A 12849-nucleotide genomic window follows, 5' to 3' on the forward strand; every position below is an offset into this window, starting at 1 on the left:
CGCAAGCGAAGTTGCGCGGGTCAGCTAGTTTGTTATAAAATAACATATTTATCTCAGAAGTTTCATTTTCGCTAACTCCACAAAATATTTTATATAAAAAGTATCACAATGTGTTCTCATCTGCCAATTTACTTAAATAAACTCGACATTCCCTCGTAAATTGATTCTCGTAGCAACGTCGTAGACACGTAGCACTGTAGCTACGTACGTAGCACCTCGTAGACGTTAGGTAGCGGCCATGGAAGTGAGCTCAGCGTTGTGTTACGACAAGAATGAATTAAAGCAAGATAAGAACCACGAACATTTAGCTTTGAAGTAAAATCTAGGAAACTGGAGATTTTAGTATAGATAGTGGAAATAATTACTGCTGATGTGTGTTCCGAGCGTCAGTTTACGTGGCTGTTGATTGATTAGACACTGACTGTCGGGTTTGATTCCCGGTCAAATGGCATTTAGACATTTCTATTTTTTTTTTTGTAAATATTCTCAACTGTAAGATGGAGTTTGGTAGTGGGTTTATTATATACCAATACTTTTGCCCCTATATCATAAGACCAACAATGTTCATGATGGAACTTAAGTGCACACCTTCGGGTAAGCCAGACGCCAATTTCGTCCCACTGCTGGGCAAAGGCCTCCCCCATAGCTTTCCACTGCAAACCACCTCCGGCGGCCTGCATCCATTTGAGAGTCAAGCTTGTCTGTCCATCTTTTACGGAAAATAAAACAAATAAGAATAGTAGTGATTAATTGAGATTGCACTAAAAGATTCGTTCTATTTCCCGCTTTTTTAAAATACGTGGTTCTACTGAGAATTAGGTATATTTCCTTTGAGAAGGCGGGGACATCCCGATGCTATTAGGGTCGTTCTGTGTTAGCTTGAGTTATTGCCGTAAATGCTGCATTCACGGACCATTTCAAGGATTAGAATCTGCAATGCAGTGCGGTTTTCTTTTCTTATTCGTAAAATATAGGAAACCAGCACTTGGCCAGCGTGGTGTAATCAAGGCCTAACCCCTCACTCATTATGGGAAGAGACTGCCTATCTGACATCCGCAACCCAGTTACCTGGGATAACACGATACCCTTCGGTAAGACTGGTTGTCAGACTTTCAAGCTTCTGACTACTGTTAACGACTGTCAAAGATCTTCGAAAATGACAGCTGGGACCCACAATTTAACGTGCCTTCCGAAACACGGAGGAACTCGATATGTATAAGATGGTCACCCATCCACAAATCAACCTCGGCAAGCATGGCTTAACCTCAGAGATCGATCCGCGCGGCTGTTGTTAACTAAGCCACGAGCTCCTCGACTCGCTCCTCGGGATATATTTATAACTTTCTGTGTATTATTTAGATAAGTGTCTCTTTACAAGTCTTTAAATTTAATAATAATATAATATATAAATAATATTCTACTTGCAAATGCCTGTCTGACTGTTGGTTACGCACTCATCATTTAAACTTTTGCACCGATTTGTATATTAGCATTCAGGTTAAAAACCTTAGGAACAAAGATAGGGTTACTTTTATTTATTAATGGCGCACTAAACTACACATTAACTTATTTAAAACAATATTAAAGAAATAAATTATCCCCTCTTTATAGCCAAAATAAACGCAAACTAAATCGGTGACAAAAAACGCTTATCTCAGTACTGTATCTACAACCTTATCTTTTGTACTCATGTTGTGTATTAAAAGAGAATATTTTTAAAGCTTTTGAATGGCCGCCATATTGGATTAGAGCTGTTTTACGCTTTCGCTCGGAATAAGGTTTTTAATCGAAATATAAATTCGGTTTTAAGTGGATTATGGTTTTCACGTGTTTGCAAGATGACATTTATGTATAAGACTTTATAAACAGGCTGTTTTACTAATAAACGCCGTGAAAAGTCTGATAAATAATTATTACAGTTAGTAAAACCGTTAGTTTATAAATAGTCTTAGTGCTAGATGATTTCCCAACAATTTTCCACATCTAATTATCTCTTACTATCTAACCGTTACGCTTTCAAAATCGTTAAATTATTTTAATGAAATTTTACATTGAGATATATCAAAACCTGGAATTAAACATAGACAACATTTGTCCATAAATCCACCCTTTAACTGCAACAGGGGATGTAATAGTACGCGACTACTCAACTAACAATTCACTATCGACAATGCATTACGATTACACAATACGATGCAATCTACCAAATATATGACAAAATAATGAACAAACACACAATTTTGTGTTCGTAATACGCAAAGCTCACCCGCCCACATCTCGTTAGCATACAAATTGATTTCACCCACGATTTTGTGATTTATGTAAACAAGTTTATTGAAAATTATTGAAACCGTGTGTGAACAAGCAGTACCTAATTGAATTTTGAAACTGAACATTATTATTGTATTTATGCTTTTGAGTTTCATTATTTTAAAACTTATTCGTTGAATTATTACTAAAAAAATATTATCAGTATATACTATGTATTTGCAATACTATTCGAACTTTGCTACTAACTACTTTATATAAATAGAATAATAAAAATAAAGACAAAACATGATCATTTAAAAAACGTTTTTTAAAAACGTGGGCATTTCAAAAAAAAATAGTTATAAGACATAAGGATATAAGGCTTTTTTATATTTGGTTTAATATTCAAAAAGTCCCAATAAAGTTTCAAACTATTTACCTCAACATGTATCGTGTTATAATTTTTATGGAGGTACGAAATATGAACGGCATAACGATTTTTTTATATTTTAAATCCTCGTGTTTTAATAGACATAAAAACCATTTCAATAGATTAGAATTTGTTATTCAACGTTGTAATTAAACCAGTTGGGACTCATTCTAGAATACCTCTTTCGTACTAAAGGGTTAAAAGTAATCTAAAAATGTGTATAAAAATAAAATACCCACTAAAATATTCAACTCTTACAGTCTAGACTGATGAATATTAGCAATTCAAAAAAGTCCTAAATTCAATTTGACTTCACGATAGAATCGACAACTGGGTCCTTACGATAAGAGTCTTTCTATTTAGGTCACTGGTATCGGTCTTTAAATAAATTATTCTAGCCACTTGTATACCTAGGCCGTCTAGGTCTTAAATGTTGACGTCGCGTTTTAATGTTAGTGAGTTTGAACTAAGCAGAATGTTTGTGGTGAACTATATGCGTTTAGGGCGTGTATAATTTGTGAAAAAAATAACCATAGTTCAGTGAAAATGATGACAATTCCTACTGAACTATGCCTATTAATCTGAAATTAAGAGTAAAAATCGAAGTATTCCTTAATCTGTAAATATCATCAAATTTGCGAACAAAAAAGCTCAATAGCAAGAATTTGATGTAAAATCTCCTCGAAAGATTAAGTCTAAACTTAAGTTAATTGATACTAACAAGATGACAGCTGTTTGTACCTGATGCCTATTTCGTTTGGACAAGCATCTTCCTAAGGACCCGTATAAAGGTCAAACTTGACTACTAGCATCATTTTTACAAACTAACTGCGTTGTGTGGTTGAAACCTAACGCGTTAGTAATTCCCAACGTAGGCGGCGGCAGACATACGTCAATGGTTTGTTTGTGCTGTCTGTGTCAATCGTGGCCTGTACGTGACGTCATCACACCCCCGGGAATACAACTACTGGTACTCTAGTATGTATGGGTTCATGAGTTAAAGCTTAGAAGATATAATTAATATAGTTACAATGAAAATAGTTTACCTGAATCCTTGAAGAAATTGACTAAAGTGACTTGTAGTTTATAACGTAGAACTTACACGACCACTAACTGTTAGAAAAGTAAAATAAAAACATTTAATTTTATGTAATGACTTTCTGTACTGTTGGTAATAGGGTCAATCAAAAGTCCCTATGTTCAATTCCTCGGTAAGGCAATGCAATGGACATTTTGCAATTTTATTTGTAATTCTATGAAGAGAAGAAATCAATCACAAGCCGATTTTTGTCAATAGACTCTCTCCATTTTGTTTAAATACAGTTATTTTTTTTACTAATAAATAAACCTAAACAAAAACATTGCCTAAAAACTTTCATAGCACATTCAAAAAAAAAACAAACGAAAATGTCAGACATTTTTTAGCTTATTTTCCAGCCTTACCCAAGCTATCATAATTCAACCTTAAAATATATAGGTATTTTACGTCACATTTTTTTCGGTAAACAGTATTCTAATATAACCTAAGCTTACCTTTGGGATTTGGAACGTATAAAGTACTGAACATGACAGCCTAGCTTGAACATATTTCAACCTGTCTGAATGTCTGCCAATGTGTATATTTTAGGAGAAAGTTTCGTAATATTTTGGAAGTATTTTTTATGCTTCGGTGGTTATGGACGTGTGTGACAGTTGTAGGCAGTCGTTTTGATACTAATCGTGTGTCAAGATAAAGATGTTAGGAAGTAAAAAGGACTATAACGTTTATTTAACCCATTAGTTGACTGGTAGAGTAATGCGTGGATGCATTAAGTTCGCCTATGTACCACTACTATACCCACATGAATTAAAATAAATAATCAAAAATCTTAGGTAATTATAAAATCCGTTTGTGTATTGCCTTTGAGACAATCAATAACTAGGTCGGAGGTTCAAATCCTGGGTTAAACAAAATCTAAAAGAATTTTGTCCGGAAAGCAAGGGAGGTCGGAGGTTCAAATCCTGGGTTAAACAAAATCTAAAAGAATTTTGTCCGGAAAGCAAGGGAGAGTTGGGCCAAATATTATTGATTTTTTTCCTTCTTCTGTCTTTGCTACTCGTGAAAAACAAAGTGTTTATAAAAATAATATTGCTGATTAAATTTTACGTAACTAGTTAAAGAAACAAGTTATAACAAGGTTTAGTTTTATATTTTAACTAAAGTTTTGACATAAAAATGTTGTTGACAGTCTGTAATTAAACATGAAGTTTTATTTCATAGGTACTAATTATATTATTTGCAAACAAATAAAAGTTCACAAATAATCGTATTCAGTAGCGCGTTTCTGTACAGTTAGTACCGTTTAAGTACTGTCGAGCATCAAGAGTTTGACATTTAAAATGTACTGCCAAAATAGTTCTTACGGAGCCCGATAGAGGCGCTGATCAGATTTCTGAGCAAAATTTATAGGTAGCTAGAAGGTCGATAGTAGTAGAGAATTGAGCTTCATCTATACTATTATCTATACTAATATTATAAAGCTGAAAAGTTTTTTTTGTTTGTTTGTTTGAACGCGCTAATCTCAGGAACTACTGGTCAGATTTCAAAAATTCTTTCAATGTTAGATAGCCTATTTATCTAGGAAGGCTATAGGCTATATATCATCACGCTACAACTAATAGGAGCAGAGCAGCAGTAAAAAATGTTACAAAATCGTTGAAAATTTAGACCCATTCTCTCTTATGTGACGCAAGCGAAGTTGTGCGGGTCAGCTAGTCATATATAATTACCTTGTTCCAGTTTAACTGATAATGACAATGCTAATGAAATCTCTCAAAAGCGTAAATATCAGCGGACAGCACATTATCAAGTTCCCTGTCAAAAAACACGCATTCAGCACCAACAAACCAATCCATAACATGGAAACAACCTCTTATTCCTTCAGGTTTTTCCTTTTAACATTCCCACGAACCTTTAAAGCTCCGATTACAATACACAAAAGCGAAATATTTCTTATTCAAGCGAACATTTTCTTACAAAAATTACGAATTCCATTTCTTTGGTAAACGGCTTTTTCAGAGTTCCGTACGTAAAGGGTAAAAACGGAACCCTATTACTAAGCCTACGATGTCTGTCCGTCTGTCACCAGGCTGTATCTCTATCGTAATAGCTAGGAAGTTGAAATTTTCACAATTATGTATTCCCGTTGCAGCTATGACAAAAAATACTAAAAATTCAAAAAATATATTTTAAAGGGATCCTAAAATATATTTTTTGAATTTGTACAATAAACGTCTTTTTCTTCGTATTTTTTAGATAAGGAACCCTTGGTCCGCGAATCCGACTCACACTTGTTTTATTAAGTTCTTTCCTATGTTTTAATTAAAATCATTCGGTTGAATCAATCGATTTGTATGTAAAACCGCTGTGCTAAGGTATTAGTTTTGAGTGTTTACAATAAATTAAATCGCTGAGGGTCTAATACAGTTATTGGGAGATGTTGTTTGAATACGTTTTCGGAGAAATAGGGTTTTGAATATGAAGCAGAACTGATTCGCTGAATTTACAGAACTTTTGATCAGTCCGCTAATGTTTTACATAAACAGTCAGTTAAAGTTGGAAAGGACTTTGGTAGTGGCATCACATTTGGTAAATGGCAACGTAAATATAGTTTGGTAGTGTTTGGGTCTGTCTTGCTAAGGTCTACGAGATCGAATCTCAGATCAGGTGAAGTTTTTTCCCGTGTTGCTGTATTAAGAAATTCTCTGTGATTACCCAGGGTCAGAAAATTTTGGTCAAAAAAGACACATAGGCGCCACATCACTACCCTTAAATAACTCAATTAGTATTTTTTCTGAGATACAAATCATATTCAAGGCATGCAGGTGTCGGATGCCTATACTAAGTTAGGTAAGTTAAGAATAATTCCTTCAAATGTCAGCCAGACCTATACTTATTTTCTCAGGTCCAGAATTATTCTTCTACATGCCTTTATATTAGATAAATGAAATTACGTTATAGTTCTTATGTTTCTTTGTAATACTAAAATGTAATTAATTCTATCATTAAATATAAAAGTAATTAAATTGTCTTTTATCTCGTAGTCTCATTATAAATAAAATTAATAAACATCAACCTTACTTCAACTTAATTGAAAATTTCGTTAAAACTTCAAAACATGTTTAGCATACGTTGTGACATTAATAAGGGCACGAAATTGGCGACAGCTAATGGGCACTTTTACAACTTTGGGAATGAATAAAAATACTGACTGCCTCTGTGGTCTGATGGGTAATGTATGTGTCTGTTGATTACGAGGTCTTGGGTTCGAAAAAAAAAATATTCTCAATAGTAGCCCAGAATTTGACAACATGTCATCCTTTATGGCATTTGTCTCTTATTGCATTAGATATCTTTACGCGAGGATATTTCATAAACCTTTATCTACATTTTTTGGTATAACAGGTATGTTGTAGTTAATAGTAAGAAAAGATAGGAAGTTAACTGTTAAGTTTGCAGTAGACGTGAAGCGACGTGCAGTCTTTATCATCACAGAAGGGGGATAATTTCTAATAATTATCGAGTTTTTGAACCAAACCTAAAACAAATACGTAGCGTTTCCTAACCGAACCATTTCAAAGCAAATTAAAAATGTCAAAGTCTTTATTGAAAAAGAGTTTTTAGCAAACTACGTTCCACTTTTGCTGGCACGTGTGAGGCAAAGGTTAAAGTATCACTTTTGCACTTTATACTCCGTACCTGAAAAAAGTTTTACTCGATCGAGCCATGAGTTTCACTCGACATGATGCCTTGATCGAGTAAAATACTTTACGATGGGCGCTTTCTAATTGTGGGTTTTGCGGTCCACACTTTTATTTTTACTCGTGTACTAATAAAGCCATAGCACAGTAACTTATGTCAGTAAGCTTATGTATTAGCAAAATAAAGAACGCATTGTGCATACATAATATGTATTTAGTATTATATTGAAGTAAATATTAATGTAAGATGTAAGTAAAGTCTTAATTAAAATGTCTGTTACTAATATTTCTATGTTTATTCATAACACTATAATAATTCTGAATTACAAATACGTGCTCTTTATGTTATATACTTTGGAGCTAGCATTTAATATGTATGAACTATTTTGTATTCGAGCAATTCAAATAATATTAACATTTGTTTGAGACTGTTTTATTAGTTAATGAAACTAACTTAAATGAGAAAGAATATTAATATTTATTTTTATACGCTGCTCAAAAAGAAATGTTTTAATTTCATACCGACTTTTCTTTTATAAGGTATCCAATTATTTTAATCGCATTACTGTCCTACTGCTGTGCAAGAATTACCTTTCTAACAACTAACAACAATATCAAATTTATTTATTTCAATTCAATTGTCTAGCCATGAAATTGTAATAAACGCATATAGTTATAGTTATTTTAATATTCATGCACTCGAAGAAAACAACATTTTAAGTATTTATTTCCTGAGGGGACTGGAAGTCTAGGGGAGGAGCCTTTGCTCAGCAGTGGGACAATAATGTGTTAAAAAAATCTAGAAAAATAGTAGGTACGAAATTAAAACAGAGAAGTATTTCAGGCTAGATAAATATAAAAAAATCAGCTCAAATACCTACTCAACAACTTATCAACATAATAACACGTGCCTAAACGGGAAGCAAACTTAAATCACAAAAAAATGTTGCACATGCCACTATTTATTTCTAACATATAATATAATACAAATTTTCTATACTACGGAACAATTTAGCAAAATCCCCAGTTCTCATTTGAAACGACAACTCAAAAGCTTAATGTAACGTAAGCTAAATATGTCTAAAGTTAAAACATTTTGTGCTACGTCCATTGATTTTAATTAAAATTTAAGCACCAGTTGATAGTTTTATAGAACTTAATAAGAATTAATTAATGGACGACTGGAATACGTTTATGAAATGAAGAGACTTTAGGGCTTATTTTCGGTGGCTTTTATGAAATGTTCTTTTGACTTAATGTTGTAGTCTTACGTATAGAAAGATCGCTTAGAATAATTTAGTGTCATTATACGCGACACGACACGACTTCAAGTATAACAATTTCAAAATAACCATTCAATTTATCGGCCGCTCTAAGCTAATTTCCTTCTGATGTATTTTTGATAGATGTTATTTTATTCAAGTGGTTTTCTCTCTTTTTCTTATAAATAATGAAAATAGTCACCAGGAATGTATGAACAGTAAATAAATAGTACTAGTATTTCCATAAAAAATTGCGTCACAAATCTCCAAAAATCATCTAATCTTCCTTATATTTACTTTTAAAACTTTCGATTTTAAAAATACAATTAACAAACTTACTGATTACGAAATCACATGCAGTAATCGGATTACCAGAAACACTTTCTCAATATCTACTATTCTTAAGACCATCACGTTTATCCGACCTAATTATGACGTCATAAGCAAACGGGGCAGATATTTCCTTTTCTCAAAATCAGATCGTTTAAATGCATCTGATGTTTTAAGGTAAAATTTTGAATTAACTAGGTAGGTGTAAATGAGGTTCTTTATTAAGTAAGAAAATCTTGGAAATTTTCTGTATATTATTTAGGCTACTGAGATTTTTTAGTGCATTTTTTAAAGATTTGATTCAGCTTCATCTAATGAAATTAGCGAGAGCTACTCTAGTAGTATACAAACTGAATTGGCCTGCATGTAGGTAAAATATATCAATATACACTTACGTGTGGAAAGAGATCACTTTATCACTGAAGTCTTAATTTGAATCGAGCCGTTTCTCATATTTCTATCGCATTCTATATGTAAAGTATATTAATACCTACAACCTACTATTTCATCGTTAACTTAAAAAATACTTAACACTTCACTAGAATTTCCAAAAAGCACAAATTTCTTAGATGTCAATTAGTAAGTTTACTAATACGTAGAATATTCTGGAAGGTTCTTTAATCCAATTAGTGCTACGTCTAACACTTTGGACTGCGTACAGTTTGAACCGACAGTTCGACAGTTGAGAGCGAAGTGAGAGAAGCGGTGAGCGAAGTTTCAAGGCATGAGAAATTAGTGCTTAGATACTAGGTATATAGGTGTATGGTATATACCTATTAAGTAATAAGTTAGGTACCGAATAAATAGTGAAGATTCTAAATATAGCAGTTGTGTGATTAAGTTAACTTCTTTGTAAAATACTTTTAGTAATACTATAATGCGTCAAAACAACGATATATTTATAACGTGTTGGAAACAAAGGATATTGAATAAGCGGATATTTTCATTTTTTTAATAGACTCCCGCACTAAGAATTGCTTATGTGTCGCGGGAAATTTTACAAACAAGGTACAACTAGACTCGAAGCAACTATTACGCAAAAATAATTGCTACGTGTTGGAATCGAACCCACGACCTGCGGGCTTATCACGTATCTCAGTTGACAGCTAGTATACGTCAAATCTATGGTCAGTTTTCAGTACATTGCTGCTTTAACGTATTAATCACTATAATCTAAAGGAGAAACCAATGGACAGCATAGTGACTTTCAAATGGTGGAGAGAATTGAGCTACAAATAGTCTTTGATAAAATCGCTCCGCTAACCTCTGTCTCTCTATAAGCTTCAAATACTAGCATGAATTAATTTAGCCGTCGGCACTTGTATCTGCGCGGCTGTTGATTAATTAACATGATTCAGAGAGTCTGATGAATTTGGAGAAAATTTACTTCTAACCGAGAACGTGTGTGGTGTAGACACGGTGACAAGTCTTCAAGGTGACTGAGAAGATTTGAATTAAATATAACGACTGTTATTTGGGTTGTAAAACTTTAGTAACGTGGTGGTTAGTATACTTAGTACGTTTTTGTAATTAACTTCAGACAAGTTACAAAGGCTATCTTTGGAAAGTTCTGTTCAGTTTTTAAGCGTGTTACCGTTTGAATTGTCAATCCGATAATCGGTAAAATAATAGAGAAAAATAATTGCTTGATGAAAAAAAATAGCCTGTTGCAAGCTACAAAAGACTGTGTTTCGATTAATTATCAAATAGAGTATTATCTGCATATCTAGTTTGAAAATTCCGTTTTCTTTTAAATATAGTAGATCTAGACGTATCCATATAACACATTGTAGGTATTTATATTAATAAGACCGAGTCGAAAAATATAGTGTAAAATGAAAACCATGAATCATACAACATTAATTAATAATTAAAATGCCGTATTACTATTTCTACGAAACGCCAGTATATTCAATTAATTATGTATAATGCGTCAAAGTATAAAAGCACCCTAATTAATTCTCAGAATCGTATGAAAATAAATTGGATAAATGAAAAATGAAGAGCCATTTTATTTCATGAATTTTCGATGTGGTAACACGTGTTTTATTTTACTGGCAACACTGTGTGAAATTTAATTATTACTTGTGTTGCTGTGATTTACAGTTTGATATAAAAGGCTAATTTTTAGTTAGCGTGTTTGTAGGGAGTTTTTATTTTGGAACTTTCTAGAGTTTTATTATATAAGATAAATTACAGTTACTTTTTCAAGGTTCTTATTTAAATTATGGACGACTCTTCTTGTAAATCACTTTATTATCAATGCCTAGAGTGCACAGGCTTTCGGTTTACGACTAAACAAATATAAACATGCACAATTAACCAATTATTAGTTTAAAACGTGGTCAATTATCGAACCAAATCCAACACCAAGTCTCTCAAAATAAAAATTATTTTATTTAGTTTCAAGTGCTAGTTATTACTGTTGATAGAGAAATACATTTACATACTCGTGGCTAATTGCAATTAAATATGTACGCTGAAAAAATTGTCTTATAGAATTATATAGCAGTCCAGTAACTAATCCTAGCCAATTCGCACAAAATACAGTTGACAACGAAACAACTTCGTCAGTGGAAACAAATGTGTGGCGTGACATTTTCGCGCAACAAAAACTTCACAAATTTTTTGTTCAGAACCAAACAAAACAGGACAAAATGCTAACTTGTTTTTGCCACTTAGGTACTTTAAAATTGGCGTGTCTGAATAATTGTATTGTAACTTTAGTGATAATTTAACTTTGTGATATTTTTTTAAGTTCGTCTGCTATGATGTAAACTATTCTAAATAAGTGAAAAATCAAATGGTGAAACAAAATAATTTCACCCTTGACTCTCTCTAGGGAAATCAGTAACACCCTGACCAAAATTCTTTGCATTTTAAATTTTGCAACCATTGACCGTACCAAGACCCAAAATCTAATATTCTCAACCGAAAAGATACTCCAATATTTCCCAAAAATACCAAAAATGTTGCCAGCAAAAAACCACGGGCTATTTTAGTGTTGCCATTTTTCGGAATAAAAAAATAGAAAGGCCGAGCTTTGATATGTAGTGTTGTAATTGTGTTTGAAGGTGCTCGAACAGTGTTGGGACAATCTGAATAACTTATATGTTGGGCAACTGGACAAAAACTTGTGACGCCTTTTGAAGGTTCTTTGTGAACTGCCACGAATGTTTTAGGAAGATATTTTTTTATTTTTGTAGTAGAGAAGATATTTTTTGGTTTGGTGTTTGTCCGGCTTCGAGTTTGATAGTATAATACTTGATAAATAATTCCGTCTCAGACTGCTTGGTAAAGCCAAATTAAAAACTATTCCTATACTTACTTTACGAATATATTTCCATGATTATTGTGATGATTATCCATTAGAGTACAACTATTTTTCCAAGTCGAAAGTTCTCATTATTATTTCATAATGACTAGACATTTTTACCACAGCGTCTTTCAGTGTTAAATATTTCATAAAACAGATAAATATAGTAAATAAATAAATAAATATTTTTGGACAACTCACACACGGTCATCTGATTCCAAACTAAGCAGAGCTTGTACTAAGGTAACCAGACAACTGATACACATACTTAAATACCAATAACAATAACAGTAGAAAATAAGAATAGAATAGGTACTACTAATGAATAATCCTTTTTCACACAGAATAGGTCAACGACCTACAACAAATATAATAAATCATCTTAAATCTTTCTTGGATAAACAAAACAATAACGAACTCATCTTATTAAGATAAATGATGAACAGAGTAATTTGATAGACAATCATTAATTTTATTAGTTCATTCACTCGCTACTAGATGCCGCTGTTTCGTCGTTATCG

The 12849-nt window shown here is 32.7% G+C and overlaps 1 protein-coding gene across 1 annotated transcript in view; it reads left to right on the forward strand.

The window, feature by feature from the left end:
- Positions 1–12849, forward strand: part of LOC142982270 (IDLSRF-like peptide) — a 114151-nt gene that overhangs the window by 49156 nt on the left and 52146 nt on the right. The window lies entirely within an intron of this gene.

This window comes from Anticarsia gemmatalis, chromosome 21 (assembly GCF_050436995.1).
Source record: "Anticarsia gemmatalis isolate Benzon Research Colony breed Stoneville strain chromosome 21, ilAntGemm2 primary, whole genome shotgun sequence".
Taxonomy (NCBI): Eukaryota; Metazoa; Arthropoda; class Insecta; order Lepidoptera; family Erebidae; genus Anticarsia; species Anticarsia gemmatalis.